Genomic DNA, 17111 nt, shown 5'->3' with positions numbered 1-17111 from the left:
AACCATGTGCTCAGCAACCAAGACCCAGCAGGGCCAAAAATAAATTTTTAAAAAAGAGTATTAAAAAAAATCCATCACAGAAAGAAATAAGTAACAGTCACCACGCCCCTGCCACCTAGGACTGCAGCTGTGAGGGGCGGCCTGGAAGGACAAACACCTCTGCCCACTCAGACAGAAGTTTCCAGAAAACCAGGAAGAGGACCAAGCAATACCCAGTGGTCTGCAATGCTGCCCTCCCAACCCCTTCCGTCCTCCCACCACGCAGACACAGACAGCACCCCAGGCACAGAGCCTGGAGTCTCTCTCTGGCCGCAGAGCTGACTCACGAGCACAGCCTGTGGCCCCAGAAAGCCTTGGGAGCTGCTTCCAGCTGCTCGTCCCCGCCCAGGTGACCTTGGCCTGCATCTTCACGTTGGTGCCAGCGCAGGCTGGGTACAAGGCTGTCACCTCATCAGTCCCCCTGCCACTCGGCTGAGCTGTGCGGAGGACTCAGGAGGTGTGAACTGTAAGCGGGGCTGTGTGACACCACGGCAGAGGTCCTGCCCTGGAGCTCTATCCCCAGGCTCGGCCCATCCTCCACATTCCCAGAGCCACTTGGCTGATCCCAGAGCAAGCATGTACCACCTGGGATCAGCCAGGATCAGGCCCACACACTCAGAAGATGCTGCAGGGCCAGCAGCACTGGCCCTCAATAAGAAATCTCAATAAGCCCCATGAATGGCGTGGTCGTGGTCACAACCTCAGGCAACTCAGGCGATAAGGGTGTCCTGGTTCGACACCCAGTCTTTCCACTTAAGTACCTCCCCCCAAGCTGCAGGCGGCAGGCGAATCAACAGTCATGTGTACCCTAGGGTCGGGGCCTTTGCTCAAAACGACAAGCGCAAACAAGAAACATTTAGCTCATTTCTCCACTGAAAAACTTGGGCTAAGACCACCTTCTGCTGCTGATCTTCAGTATCTGTTTGAACTTTGAAAAAAAAGCTCTCCTTGTCACGACCCTCTCAAGAGGATGTGCCCATCATGAGGCTGCCCACAGAGCCCCTTGGGCACCACTCAATCCCACCACTGTGAGAAGGGAGACATCAATGAACAGTTGCAGCTATGCACCAATAAAACTTTATTTACAAGAACAGATGGTGGGCCAAGGGGTCCTCAGGCCACACCCTGGACTCAGAGGCCTGACAGCTACCCTTTAAGGAGCAAAACCTGCACGCCACCCTAGGGAGAGGGGAACCTGAGCTCCACAGCCCAACTCCTGGGTTCCTAAATCATGGTAGAACACACAAGACCACGCTCTAGTCCATGCTGGGCCCTCATCAGCCACAAGGCCTTGGTAGGAGCCTCCGGATCAGGTAAACAGTGAACATGAGCCTTCTTCACCGTGGCTTGGAGCATGGGGCCGCTCGTCCCACCCTGAATCCTCCCCAACCCGTGGGTGCTGACCACGAGACACTCAGGCTACACCCTCTCCTGTCACCAGTGATCCCCTCAGGCCACCTTCAGAGGCCACCCTCTGTGAACCCTCTGTCCCTGGTTAATTAGAAAAGTCCAGGAGAAGGTGGAAACCCTGGAGCTGAAACTCAGAAGCAGCTGGGCTTCAGGATTCTTTTCAAAGCATTCAAAAAATAATTCTTCATTTTTAGAGACCCTCCTCTCCCCATGACTGCGGTGAGGTGAATATGCCCCTCAGTGAAGCCAGATATGGCATCCCGCCCAGGGACACGACATAGACAGAGCTGCTCGTCCTGAGCAAGCCTGGTGGTGTCCCCTGAAACGCACGAGGCTTCTCAGGGCTTCTAGAAGTGAGGGGCCAACGTGCAGACATGGAGCCCATAGGAGAACAGACCCACCCAGCAGAACCACCCTGAGGGCTCCGGGCTCCTCTTGGGGCATCAGGTCCCTGGACACCCAAGAACTCAGAACCAAACAGGGCCGCCTTCTCCACCAGCAGCCCTGGGGACGGAACCACACACCACTTACTTCACGGTTCCTTGTCGGTCGTGGGGAGCGAGGCCGCAGAGACCAACAGGCCAGTAAGTGGCTTCTCTTAGGGTTTCTGCTGGGTTTCAGCAATGGTGATGGTTTCTAAAACGCACAAAATAAAAGCACGGTGAACGAAACTGATGGCTGCTGGATCTCAACTCCAAATTATGCACCTCACAGCTGCGTGTAGCCCAGGCATGCCTGCCTCTGTTCAGACATTTCCAGGGACATGAAAATCCACAACCACGAGCACCTTTCCCCCAAAGCCTCCCAAAAACGGCCCAGTCTACATTCAGCTCCTAAATATCAGCTGAGGAAGTGAGGGCCTCCATGAACAATCGCATCAGACCCAAGAAGCTTCTGGAAGCCTTAGGGTACAGGCACTCCTGGGAGATGTACACGAAGTCCTGCCTCCTCGGGAACCCCGCAGGCAGGGAAGGTGCCCCTGGAGGAGGACAGTCGGATGCGAACTGCCACATGGTGACTGCCATCTATACCCCCAGGAGCAGCCATTGTGCAGCTGAGACCCTCGCAGAGCACAGGGTCCCAACCACAGCACTCACAGCCGGGCTCAGGGACACTTGCTGAATGGACACAGGACAAGACTCCAAACATGGGGTGTGGCGCCAGGGCCCCAACAGTCTGGCCTCCCCACCCCCGCTTTCCAGACACCTGGGCTTGGGGTCTGCCAGATCCTTCCTGCCAGTGCCGTCGCACATGTTGCCCAAGGCTGGACTGGTCACTGGGGGCTGACCTTCTGGGCTGGGCAGCTAGGTCCTAGGGCCCTGGGGTCCTGGCTACATGGAACTAGGTCCCCCGTACTTCCCCCAACTCAGTGGTAGCTTTAAATAGCATGAGTCCCACAAACACCATTTCAATAGACAATGCCTATTGATGTTTTCTTATTTTAATTAGGTTACTAAAATTTTGGGGTACAACCCACTAAATTGATTTCATGGTCTTCTGTACATTTTTTTTTTTTTGGCTGAGCCACATGACATGTAGAATCTTAGTTCCCTCAACCAGGCTTTGAACCTGTGCCCCCTGCACTGGAAGTGTGGAGTCTTAACCACTGGCCTACCAAGGAAGTCCTGATTTAACTCCCTTCTAACAGGTCCCACCTCCAGGGCTGAAAGGCCACACCAAGCTGTGGAATTACCAGCCTCGGGTGCTTGCCACATCCTCTGAACCTGCTAAGCCGCCCATGGCAACGTGAGATCCCAAGGGCTCCCTGGCCTCTCCCACTTGCCCGGCTGCCACCTGCCCCGCCAGCAACAAGAGCTGGTGTCTGGGGATTCGATTACTCTGGCATCCCCCTCCCCGCTCCCATGCGGCTGTGCCTGGCAGAACAATGGCCCCCGGCACATTCCCATCCTGGTCCCCAGGAGCTGTGACTACGCTCTCTTCGGTGGCGACAGACCCCAGGCAGGATTAAGCATCTTGACATGGCAGATGCTCCTGGATTATCAGAGGGCCCAGTGTCACCCAAAGGTCCTTCGGAGAGGGAGGTGAGAGGGTCAGAGTCAGCAGAGGTCAGAGCGATGCGCTCTGAAGACAAGGGCCCACCAGCCGAGGATGCGGCGCCTCTAGAAGCTGGAAATGGAGAGGAACAGATTCACCCCTGGGGCCTCCATGACGAACACAGCCCTGCCTAGGCCTTGGTCCCAACCCAGTGAGACCCGGGTCAGACTTCTGGCCTCCAGGGAAGTGAGATGACAGACCACGTTGTGTTAAGCCACTGTATCTGTGGTCGTTTGTTACAGCAGCAAAGAGAAACTGAGCCGGAGGCTTCCATACGCATCCCCCTGACGAAGGAGGAGGGGGCCCTTTCATTCCCAGTGCCCACAGGTACGCCCCCTTCACGCATGTCTAATGGACCATGTGTCTCCCCAGTCACTTGTCACTGCCTCTTGGCACACTCTCTCCCTGGAGGACGATGACGACCCAGCAGCACGTTGGCGGTTAGGCAGAGACCGCCTGAGCCTGTGGTCCTCGGCTGGACAGACCCCAGTCTATTGCTGCCCATGGCTGCAAGGTCACCGAGACCATGGCGCCTCCTGCCCTCATGCTCTGGGGGATGACAGCATTGACCCCAGGAGAAGAGGCTGGAAGCTCCGAGGCTGAGGTCAAAGCTCAGTTCTCAGGCCACAGGCAAGGCAAGGCCTCTGTCCACCCGGACCTCTGTCCATGCAGGGCTAGGCTCACCCACCTCTCTTGCTCCCATAAGGGCTGAGGACACCGTGGCCAGCCTATCACCACCAGGGGCTTGGACTCCTTCCCGGCCACAGCCAACCTGGCAAAGGGGAGCCAGGACTAAGGGATCAGAGGGGGCTTAAGTGTCGGCTGGGCACAGTGACCTCCTTCCAAAGGGGACAGCATGGGAAGGGGGTGGCATGACTCTACAGTGGAGACACCTGACAGGCATGACCTCAGCCCGGGGACCCAGGTCAACACCAGCAGGGAAGAGTCATGCTGGTGGCAGGCATCCCAAGATGAAACGGCCCCACGCATGTGTCCTCTCCCCACACCCAGCGCCCCGTGTCTCCATGAGAAAAACACCAAACTCCCAAGGAGGAAAGTTAAACAAAATCTCTGACCCTAGTCCTCCTCAAAGCTGTCCAGGGCATCAACAACAAGGAAAGTCTGAGGACGACCAGAGCCCAGAGAAGCCTGAGGAGATGGGACGTCTCAACATCACAGGGGTCCTTCCTGATCAGGGTCCTGGGACAGAAGAGGACACCAGGGAGACACGAGGCAAGCTGGATGAAGCAGGGCCCTAGTCAACAAGAAAGTCTCCATAATACAGGCATACCTCAAGAAACAAGAAAAAAGTCAAATAAATAACCTAACTCTACACTAAAGCAACTAGAAAAGGAAGAAATGAAGAACCCCAGGGTTAGTAGAAGGAAAGAAATCTTAAAAATCAGGACAGAAATAAATGCAAAAGAAACAAAAGAGACCATAGCAAAAATCAACAAAGCCAAAAGCTGGTTCTTTGAAAGGATAAATAAAATTGACAAACCATTAGCCAGACTCATCATGAAACAAAGGGAGAAAAATCAAATCAATAAAATTAGAAATGAAAATGGAGAGATCACAACAGACAACACAGAAATACAAAGGATCATAAGAGACTACTATCAGCAATTACATGCCAATAAAATGGACAACATGGAAGAAATGGACAAATTCTTAAAAAAGTACAACTTTCCAAAACTGAACCAGGAAGAAATAGAAAATCTTAACACACCCATCACAAGCACGGAAATTGAAACTGTAATCAGAAATCTTCCAGCAAACAAAAGCCCAGGTCCAGACAGCTTCACAGCTGAATTCTACCAAAAATTTACAGAAGAGCTAACACCTATCCTACTCAAACTCTTCCAGAAAACTGCAGAGGAAGGTAAACTTCCAAACTCATTCTATGAGGCCACCATCACCCTAATACCAAAACCTGACAAAGATGCCACAAAAAAAGAAAACTACAGGCCAATGTCACTGATGAACATAGACGCAAAAATCCTTAACAAAATTCTAGCAATCAGAATCCAACAACACATTAAAAAGATCATACGCCATGACCAAGTGGGCTTTATCCCAGGGATGCAACGATTCTTTAATATCCACTAATCAATCAATGTAATACACCACATTAACAAATTGAAAAATAAAAGCCATATGATTATATCAATAGATGCAGAGAAAGCCTTTGACAAAATTCAACACCCATTTATGATAAAAATTCCCCAGAAAGCAGGAATAGAAGGAACATACCTCAACATAATAAGAGCTATATATGACAAACCCACAGCAAACATTATCCTCAATGGTGAAAAATTGAAAGCATTTCCCCTAAAGTCAGGAACAAGACAAGGGTGCCCACTTTCACCACTACTATTCAACATAGTTTTGGAAGTTTTGGCCACAGCAATCAGAGCAGAAAAAGAAATAAAAGGAATCCAAATTGGAAAAGAAGAAGTAACACTCTTCACTGTTTGCAAATGACATGATCCTCTACATAGAAAACCCTAAAGACTCCACCAGAAAATTACTAGAGCTAATCAATGAAAATAGTAAAGTTGCAGGATACAAAATCAACACACAGAAATCCCTTGCATTCCTATACACTAATAATGAGAAAATAGAAGGAGAAATTAAGGAAACAATTCCATTCACCATTGCAATGAAAAGAATAAAATACTTAGGAATATATCTACCTAAAGAAACTAAAGATCTATATATAGAAAACTATAAAACACTGGTGAAAGAAATCAAAGAGGACACTAATAGATGGAGAAATATACTGTGTTCATGGATTGGAAGAATCAATATAGTGAAAATGAGTATACTACCCAAAGCAATTTATAGATTCAATGCAATCCTATCAAGCTACCAAAGGTATTTTTCACAGAGCTAGAACAAATAATTTCACAATTTGTACGGAAATACAAAAAACCTCGAATAGCCAAAGCGATCTTGAGAAAGAAGAATGGAAATGGAGGAATCAACCTGCCTGACATCAGGCTCTACTACAAAGCCACAGTCATCAAGACAGTATGGTACTGACACAAAGGCAGAAATATAGATCGATGGAACAAAATAGAAAGCCCAGAGATAAATCCACGCACATATGGACACCTTATCTTTGACAAAGGAGGCAAGAATATACAATGGAGAAAAGACAATCTCTTTAACAAACGGTACTGGGAAAACTGGTCAACCACTTGTAAAAGAATGAAACTAGAACACTTTCTAACACCATACACAAAAGTAAACTCAAAATGGATTAAAGATCTAAATGTAAGACCAGAAACTATAAAACTCCTAGAGGAGAACATAGGCAAAACACTCTCCGACATAAATCACAGCAGGATCCTCTATGACCCACCTCCCAGAATATTGGAAATAAAAGCAAAAATAAACAAATGGGACCTAATTAAAATCAAAAGTTTATGCACAACAAAGGAAACTATAAGCAAGGTGAAAAGACAGCCTTCAGAATGGGAGAAAATAATAGCAAATGAAGCAACTGACAAACAACTAATCTCAAAAATATACAAGCAACTCCTGCAGCTCAATTCCAGAAAAATAAATGACCCAATCAAAAAATGGGCCAAAGAACTAAATAGACATTTCTCCAAAGACGACATACAGATGGCTAACAAACACATGAAAAGATACTCAACATCACTCATTATCAGAGAAATGCAAATCAAAACCACAATGAGGTAGCATTTCACACCAGTCAGAATGGCTGCGATCCAAAAGTCTATAAGCAATAAATGTTGGAGAGGGTGTGGAGAAAAGAGAACCCTCTTATACTGTTGGTGGGAATGCAAACTAGTACAGCCACTATGGAGAACAGTGTGGAGATTCCTTAAAAACCTGGAAATAGAACTGCCTTATGACCCAGCAATCCCACTGCTGGGCATACACACCAAGGAAACCAGAACTGAAAGAGACACGTGTACCCCAGTGTTCATCGCAGCACTGTTTATAATAGCCAGGACATGGAAGCAACCTAGATGTCCATCAGCAGACGAATGGATAAGAAAGCTGTGGTACATATACACAATGGAGTATTACTCAGCCATTAAGAATACATTTGAATCAGTTCTAATGAGGTAGATGAAACTGGAGCCTATTATATAGAGTGAAGCCAGAAGGAAAAACACCAATACAGTATACTAACGCATATATATGGAATTTAGAAAGATGGTAACGATAACCTTGTATGCAACACAGCAAAAGAGACACAGATGTATAGAACAGTCTTTTGGACTCTGTGGGAGAGGGAGAGGGTGGGATGATTTGGGAGAATGGCATTGAAACATGTATAATATCATATAAGAAAAGAATCACCCGTCCAGGTTCGATGCAGGATACAGGATGCTTGGGGCTGCTGCACTGGGATGACCCAGAGGGATGGTACAGGGAGGGAGGTGGGAGGGGGGCTCAGGATGAGGAACACGTGTACACCCGTGGTGGATTCATGTTGATGTATGGCAAAACCAATACAATATTGTAAAGCTAAAAAAAAAAAAAAAGAAAGTCTCCATAAGGTTCATGGATTGCAACAAACGCACTCATCATGTAATACAGAGAAACTGGAGACTGGGTGTCGGGGTCAAGGGTATAGGGAACTCGCCCTACCAGCCTCAATTTTCTCTATAAATCTATAACTGTTTAAAAATTAAAGTCTAAGTAATTTTTTTAAGGAAAACAGAACAGAAAGGCCTGGTGTCTCCCGCTGTACAAGCTGGCAGGGCCGGAAAGCCTGCGCTGAAGACAGAACTCCACGTAGACGGGGGTGTCCAGTAGGCAGGGTAGGCAGCAAGGTGACAGGTTAGGCGGCGACCCCAGGCCTCAGACGACACCACCTCCAAGAGGCACGGTCTGACCATTTCTCCTTTAAAAAGCGTCATGCAGCGATCAGATGATGTCGCTGTTGGAGGCACCTGCCAAAGCCCCAGATGCTGATGGCTCCTCCTTCACCTCCTCCTCCGCCCTCCGCACTGGGCAGGCAGGTGGGGCGGGGAAGAAGCGGCAGAACAAGGGACGAGCCATCTGTTCCTACATGCTGGGGCACCGGAACTGCCACCGACTGCTGGCATCTCTGGAGACCCCACAGGGATACCTGGGCCCCTGGTCCTATACCAGCTCTGGGCACCCAGGGCTGGCCCTCAGGTGGAGCCACCCACACAACCCACATGACCCTGGAGCTGGGCCCAGGGCCTGAGAGACGACGAACTGATCAGCGTCTGTTGCCCAGAAAGGCAGGAAGCATACGCCTGTGTGTTACCTGACCTGGGAGGGCTCAGGGCCCAATATGGCCTGGTCTGCCCTCGGCCATGAGCCCTAAGAAGCTCTCAAAAGGGGTCTGGAGCTTCCTGTCACTCAGCCTGGCCTGCAGGGGCTCTGTGTGCCCATCAAGGGGCAAGGAGACCACCCAGAGCCTCCATCATCAAAGCAGCATGAACTCAAGGGCTTTTGAAAAACATACACAGAAAGACACAGAAATAAGCACAGCTGCCCCTGTGCAGGGATTCACACTCACAGTTCCAGGCTGTGTGGACCCAAGGGCCGGGGAGGCCATGCCACCTATAGCACTGAACATACCAGCCCCTAGATGTCAGCTGTTAAACACCCTCCCCTACAGCAGGAACCAGGGCTCCCTGAAGAAACAGTCAAGTGCAGGGTGGGGGCAGGGAAAATACAAGGTGAGCTGGAGCCCCTTGTGGGGGCAGGGAGGGTGCAAACACTCCTAAAAGATGGGGCCCCCAACGACAAAAGTGAGGACAGGATGAACAGCTAGCATCCTGGACTGTAACCCACAGGATACTATAAACACATGCCCATCCTTAGGTATGAAATTCAAAACGCAATGCAAAGGGGAAGGAGGGACAGCTGTCTTCTACAGAAGAATTCTAGTTCACAGGAATTTCCCTGGTGGTCCAGTGGCCAAGCCTCCAGGCTCCCAATGCAGGTGGGCTGGGTGTGCTCCCTGGTCAGTGAACTAGATCCCACACGCCGCAACTAAAGATCCTGCATGCCACAAGGACGACCGAAAATCTCAAGGGCTGCAACTAAGACCTGGCACAGCCAAGTCAATAAATATCAAAGGGAAAAAAAAAGTGTTCTAGTTCATAAATGCGGAAGGAATGCAGGCAACATAAATGCAATGCACCGTGAGGTCCACACAGTGACCACTGCTGCCAGGAAAATCCACGGTGGACACTGAAATCGACATGCAAATATTTGATAAGAAACAGGTGCGCTGTCTGGAGGTCCCAGCGGGAAACCCTGAAACTTGGCATCAGAGAATCCTGGCCAGGGCCACCTTATCCGAGGGGTGAAGGCTGACCCCACAGGCAAGGAGACAATCAGCACATCACCCCAGGGCAGCCTCCAACAAACGCACAACTTTTGTGTAACCGTGAGAAACCAAGCCAAGGTGAAGGATGCTACAAAACCCAAGTGTCAAGATCATGACAAACAAGCAGACTGAGAAACAGCCTTGGCTCTGAGGAGTCTGAGGAGGCTGACACCTTCACTGTGCGGTCCCGGCTGGGGTCCTGAGCAGAAATGGGGCTGAGAGGGTCAAGCACTGGGATCCTAATCAAATCTGAAGTTATTATTATCACTTCTTCCGGTCATCCTTCTGCAGTTATGTCAGATGTTAACATCCGGGGAGGGTGGCTGAAAGGAACACAGGGAACTCTCTTTACTGTCTTTGTAACATTTCAATGCCTCTCAAATTATTTCAAAATAAAGTATCAAAAGCACACCCACAAAAAAACTTTAGAAACACAACCACCTCTATCTCCTTCCTCTGAAGCTCACTGCACAGCAGGACTTAGTTGGAAGAGGAGAGCCTGGATGTCAAAAGATCCAAACCTCTAAGAAAAGCAGAAGCCAGCTGACAGCAGCCTGCAGTCCAGTTTCAGGGCCGATTAAAGACCCAACCTGCTGAACATGAGTTCCCAGTGCTTCCTGTTTGACAGACCTGAAAAGCTAGTGTTTTCATCAGCCTTCATGTCCTGGGAAAAGAGACTCTCGTGTACAGACATCTCACCAGATCCTCTGTGTCCTTATGGACAACAAAATGCCCCTGCGGAAGTGGTGATGGCTCAGAGAGGAGGTGGGTCCCAGGGATTGTCTGGATCCCCACTAGGGAGGCTCTCATCTCATCACCTGGAGGCATAAGAACTGTATTGTTTCTCTTTAACGTCCACCCTGAGACTAGATATAAAATAGTTTGGGGGACTTCCCTGGTGGTCCATTGAGCTAAGACTCCACATTCTCAAAGCAAGGGGCTGGGGTTCAATCCCTGGTCAGGGAACTGGATTCCACATGTTGCAACTAAAGATCCTACGTGCCACAACACAGATCAAAGATCCCGCCTGCCGCAACTAAGACCCCGGGCAGCCAAATGAATTAATGATAAAATAAAATAACCCGGGGTGACAAAGGCACAGTGATTAAGACAATGTGGTCCCGGCCTCAGGATGCACACAGAACTCAGTGGACAAGAGTGGACAGTCCAAAAATAAACACGTCCAGTTAGCTGGTTTTCAATGAGGTTGACAAGAGTGGCCAAGGGGTGAAGAGCAGTCTTCTCCACGATGGTGCTGGGAAGACTGGATGTCCACGTGCCAAAGAATGAAGCTGGACCCCTACCTCACACCACAGACAGAAACTAACTCAAAATTAACTCACGGGTTTAAATGTTAGTGAAAACTCTGAGAAGAAAACACAGGAATTAACCTTTGTGACCTGGGATGAGACAATGGTGTCTAGATATAACAGCAAAAGCACAAGTGACTAGAGAAAAATTAACAAACTGACTCAGTGCTTCAAAGGACGTAATCAAGAAGGTGAAGACCACCCACAGGAGAGGCGAAGGGATCTGCAAACCTCAGATCGCAAAAGGAACTTGCATCCAGAATATATAAAGCATTCTTACAGTTCAACAACAAAGACAAATTCTGATTCACAAGTGGCTAAGGGATGCTGGACTGGAAGAAACACAAGCTGGAATCAAGATTTCCGGGAGAAATATCAATAACCTCAGATAGGCAGATGACACCACCCTTATGGCACAAAGTGAAGAGGAACTCAAAAGCCTCTTGATGAAAGTGAAAGTGGAGAGTGAAAAAGTTGGCTTAAAGCTCAACATTCAGAAAATGAGATCATGGCATCCGGTTCCATCACTTCATGGGAAATAGATGGGGAAACAGTGGAAACAGTGTCAGACTTTATTTTTCTGGGCTCCAAAATCACTACAGATGGTGACTGCAGCCATGAAATTAAAAGACGCTTACTCCTTGGAAGGAAAGTTATGACCAACCTAGATAGCATATTCAAAAGCAGAGACATTACTTTGCCATCAAAGGTTCGTCTAGTCAAGGCTATGGTTTTTCCTGTGGTCATGTATGGATGTGAGAGTTGGACTGTGAAGAAGGCTGAGCGCCGAAGAATTGATGCTTTTGAACTGTGGTGTTGGAGAAGACTCTTGAGAGTCCCTTGGACTGCAAGGAGATCCAACCAGTCCATTCTGAAGGAGATCAGCCCTGGGATTTCTTTGGAAGGAATGATGCTAAAGCTGAAACTCCAGTACTTTGGCCACCTCATGTGAAGAGTTGACTCATTGGAAAAGACTCTGATGCTGGGATGGATTGGGGGCAGGAGGAGAAGGGGATGACAGAGGATGAGATGGCTGGATGGCATCACTGACTCGATGGACTTGAGTCTCAGTGAACTCCGGGAGTTGGTGATGGACAGGGAGGCCTGGCATGCTGTGATTCATGGGGTTGCAAAGAGTCAGACACGACTGAGCAACTGATCTGATCTGATCTGAAAGGACTTAAATGGACACTTCCTGGAAGGAGATCTACAAGCATCCAACAAGGACCTGAGAAGATGCTAAATGCTGCAGCAATGGAGCCAAGGACAAAAAGAAGCTATACCCCAGAGGCGGTCTCTGGAGCCCACTCCTGGGTGGCAGAGCTTCACACACAGTTTCACAATCACACTTCCCACGGTACATCCTTCTCTACTCTCTATAGAGACCACAGCGGGGCTCTGGAGACCAGCACAGATCCCCAGAGGCCTGGTCCCAACCCATCACATGACTGGGAGCAAGTTCCTAATCCCTGTGCTTCAGATTCCTCGCCTCTCAAGTGGGGCACCACGGCCTGCTCGTGGTGTTGACCATAGACAGGCGCATCCGAGAACCCTGGCGCAAGGTACACCCTTGTAAACGGCAGCTGTCCTGGGCCATGTCACCTAGGAGCCTCAGCAGGACCAGGAAGGAAGATCCGATGACAGGCCCCCAGGACCTCTCCCAAGGGCAGTCTGGCAGCATCTCTTTTTTGAAAAAAATCCCCCCACCCCCTTCCAGCAGGCTGCCCTCCGGCCTTTATGACCTGGACACACGGCCTCCCTGTCCACCCTGGCTCCTCTGCAGGACCGGCCCCTGCAGGGCTGGGAGCACAAGGGCCTGGTGACTGGGGTGTTAAGAAACAGACTTCTGAGCGAACACCAGGCCCGGATTTCATGGGCCCGAAACACAGGGAAGCAACCCACCAAGTCCTGAGGGGCGCACAGTATGCATGCTGCATGCCGCAAAGGGGATGCGTGCACACAGCTTTCTAGAGGGTGACCCCCTCCGGGGACTGGGGGTGGAGGTCACAGGTCAGGTGGTGGGGGAGGCAGGGTGGCATCTCAAAGCACTGGGGAAGGATGGAATTTAAACAGTGGGGCTGGGACGGGGGTCCACCACTGGGAGGAAGGTCAAGTCAGGTCCACAAGGAACTCCCGAGGAATGAGGACCCACACAAGCACTGACAGGGAACACGGAGGAAAAGGCTTTCCAACGGCAGCTCAAAACCCAGAGGCAGCAGAAGGAAAGATTCAGGCGCCTCCCTGGCAGTGCAATGGTTAAGCCTGCACTTCCAATGCAGGGGGCTCGAGTTCGATCCCTGGCTGGGGGCCTAAGACCCCACGTGCTGCTCAGTGCAGCCACAAGAAAAAACAAAAGACTCGTAACTTTGACTATCTCAAAAAAAAAAAATTAAACCACCATTAAGAAGTCAAAATGCACCCAGGAAACTGAGATTACATATTTGTAATACATGCTACAAAGGGCTCCCTAAGACATATTATTACTAAGTTTACAAAATTAGCAGGGAAAGGGCACAAATCCAGCTGAAAAGTGGGTGAAAAGCATCAACAGACTATTCACAGAAAAGAATCAAACTGGCTTTTCACATATTAGGTGATGCTCAACCTCACTCCTCATTTTTGGAAATTCCAATTGAAACTACACAGAGACCCTGGTACTGACGGCTCAGGACAGCAGGTCTGTTCTAAAGAGAACAGAGCCCCCTGCTGGTAAGGCTGAGGGCCCAGCCCCTCTCGGTGCTGCCGGAGGAACAAACCCTCCTGGGAGGGACCCTGGCGGATGCTAACACCTGAGCTGGTCTTCTGACCCAGGAAACCCACTGTGGCACTTTTCATGAATGAGAAAATATACATGGGACTTCCCTGGAGGTCCAATGGTTAGGACTCTGGGCTTCCACTGCTGAGGGAGTGGGTTCAATCCCTGGTCAGAAACCTAAGATCCCTTAAGCCATGCTGCACAGCCAAAAAAAAATGTCTGCTCTTCTAAGACATAAGCTAATGAGATGGTTCCTGAGGAGGGAGGAGGGGACTGACATCTCGCCAGACACCTTTCTGCACAGTTCTGACCTTGAACCATGCTATGTCCCACATATTGAGTGAAAGAGAGAATGAATGAAATCAACAAGAACTGGGATGGACAGGAATCCTACAATGAAATACAAACAGAAGCAAACCAAACCGAATTTCAAGTAAACAACTCAACCACAAGGATGAGGAAAAGGAATAACCAGCCCATGTGGCTTTTAAGCGTGGCTTTGGAGCTACATGCCTTTGAGATCAAGATAAAACAAATACTGACTTATTCCAGAGGCTTCTTTTACTGTGGGTGATGCAGGGTTCTCAGCGACAGAGCCAGGGGTTACAGAACAGGAAAGGGGAGGTTGGCACACAGTCCGCACGGACGGCTGGAACTGCAGGTGTCGACGTGAGTTCAGGGGCACTAGTGTGTGTGCCGAAGCAGAAATGGATGTGGCCTCTGTGTGATATACATACACAGATACACTATGCACGTGTATATTTATTTACACGTGTATTTCCCAGACGAGAGGGCCCAGAAGCAGAGACACCCCTTTGGCAGTGAGCACTCTAAACACCCAGGTCTTGGTTTCTAAACGCACCACCCACCAGAAGAACCAGGGCTCCCTGGAGAAGCCAAGCCCAGAGCTGAGGCCCCAAAGCAGGGAAGGACGTGCCCAGAGGCTCTGGGCACCTGCCAGAAGGACACAGGAGCCACAAGGTGATGAGACCCCGGGTGGATCTGGGACCACTGGAGTAACCAAAACCAAGCACAGCCACGGGTTACACCCCAGAGTCAGGTGAGGATGCACACGGCCTCGCTGACACCAACGAACAAGTGCGGATAAGAGACACCTGCTATTCCCGGGAGAAAGCCGACGAACAAGTGCGGAAAGAAGTGGTGAAATGAGACGACCCCCTGCTTTTCAAGAATCAACTACGACTGCAACTTCCCTGGTGGTCCAGTGGCTAAGACTCCGCACTCCCAATGCAGGGGGCTCAGTTTCGATCCCCCGTCAGGGAACCTGATCCCACATACCACAACTAAGACCAACTAAGACCCAGTGCAGCCCAATTAATTAATCAATTTTAAAAAAAAGAATCAATGATGGCTACCCAAACAAACAGTGATTGTTTGGGGAACAACAGAGTGTTTACACGGTCCCCAAGGATCTGCCACAAGAAACTTATGAATTATAAATGATAAAATTGTGACTTCAGGGTGGGGAAATCTGGCAGACACACCCTTACCCTAGTGGGCCAGGCTGACGTCAACGGAAGCGGGCTCCAGACACCAGGGGCTCCATACCACTTCCAGGACAGTCCTGACAGATGTGTGGGAACCGCCAGACACACCCGCACCGAGCACCGCCCCACAGGACAACAGGCCTGAACCCTCCCAACGCCCAAGCCATGAGCTTAAAGGGCAGACTTGGAAACTGACCCAGATGAACAGAAACGAAAGCAACGTGATGGATGAAATGCAGTGAGTGAACCTGGACTCTCCTCTGGGAATTCACTTTCTGATTTTGATAATGTGATTAAGAGCATCCCTTGTTCAGAAGAGATCAACAATGAAATGTTTGGAGGTAAAGAGGCATGTATCTGGAACAGTTCAGGAAAAAATGTGCAGAGAGAGAGACCAAAAAAAAAAAAAGGAATAATAGCCAACAAATTAAAAGGCAAACTCGTAGAGAACTAGAGAACAGGGTGAAAGGCGTCTGGGAATTCTTTGTGCCATTCTTGTGACTTTTCTGGAAAACTGAAATCACATCCCCAAATAATTTTATTCAAGAAAAAGAAAGAGAGAGAGAAAGAAAGCACTTGGCTTGGAAAGATAAAAATACAAGGAAGCACGTGGGCGAAAGGCCAGCGAGCCCCGGAGGCTGCCAGCACCTGCTTTCGGAACGTCGTGGACAAGAACACGGCCTACCGGCCCACCTACATCTTCACTGGGCTCGGGGGGTCACAGAGGCAGCCTGGGTGCAGGCCACCTGTCCCCCTGGCCCAGAGCCCGGGCAAGGGACAGGCGCCACACAGAGAGAGGGGTGGATGCCAGCACCCTGGGAGGGGGTGCCCTAGCAAGCCTGCCTGGCCAGAAGGCCACACCTGGCAGACGCTCAAAACACCAGCCCATTCTCTATTTGTGTGTGTAGGTCTTAGACGCTCCATGACTAACCACTTAAAACAGTAATCATTAAGAGAATCATCTTCCTATTTCTCTGCAAATGTGCCTCTAATCTTGTGGGCATCTGTGTAGGCGCGGGGTGAGGCCAGAGGATGAACATGTACACACGTTCCGTGCCCAGAGAGGCCCCTGCCCATCATCCACGGCCCCGGGCAGGGACCCTGGATGGGCTCCCTGACCTCCTGAACATCGCTGTCCTTCTAGAGTTTGCCTGGGGCTTCCCTCGGAGCTGGTGTGAGGGTCAGGGATGACCAGGACAGATGAAAAGGCCAAAGATGGAGACCCGGGTCACCAGGTGCAGGCCAGCTCTAAGCACCGGGCACATCCAAGCAGCCCCCAAGATCCTCCGAAGCAGGTACTGATGTCACTGCCCACTTCACAGATGAGCAAGCTGAGGCACGGGGCAGCTGGCATCACACAGCCAGCACCAGGGGAGCCAGCTCGAGATCCCAGCCCCAACAGGGAGCCTCACCAGCCTGCACAGACCAGCCCAGCCAGGAGCCACATGGAAAAATAGGCAGCTCAGGCCCCACCTGGTGCCTCCAGACTGGATCCTTCTAAAACTGGAAAAATGGAGGAGAAAAAAAGTGGACCAATGTTGTGGTAATCTTAAGGAATGGAGGACCTCTCTGGGCTGGTCACAAGACCAGGCGCTTTAAAGGAAAGGACAAATTTGGCAATAAACTTTAAAATATTCTATGTAACAACACATCAAAAATAAAGTTGGACAAGAAATGAG

General features: G+C 49.9%; 1 protein-coding gene across 4 annotated transcripts in view; it reads right to left on the bottom strand.

Moving 5' to 3' along the window:
* Positions 1–17111, bottom strand: part of KDM4B (lysine demethylase 4B) — a 121076-nt gene that overhangs the window by 86097 nt on the left and 17868 nt on the right. For 3 of the 4 annotated variants that reach the window (XM_027547342.1, XM_027547344.1, XM_027547345.1), the window contains exon 2: positions 1981–2085. The exons of the other annotated variant lie outside the window; for it this stretch is intronic. The gene's annotated coding sequence lies outside the window, so the exon portion shown is untranslated. The remainder of the gene's footprint in view (positions 1–1980; positions 2086–17111) is intronic. 4 annotated transcript variants of the gene reach the window in all.

This window comes from Bos indicus x Bos taurus, chromosome 7, assembly GCF_003369695.1.
Source record: "Bos indicus x Bos taurus breed Angus x Brahman F1 hybrid chromosome 7, Bos_hybrid_MaternalHap_v2.0, whole genome shotgun sequence".
In the NCBI taxonomy this organism is placed as follows: Eukaryota; Metazoa; Chordata; class Mammalia; order Artiodactyla; family Bovidae; genus Bos; species Bos indicus x Bos taurus.
The sequence above is the reverse complement of the archived record's forward strand: the minus strand, read 5'-3'. Positions and strand labels throughout refer to the sequence as shown.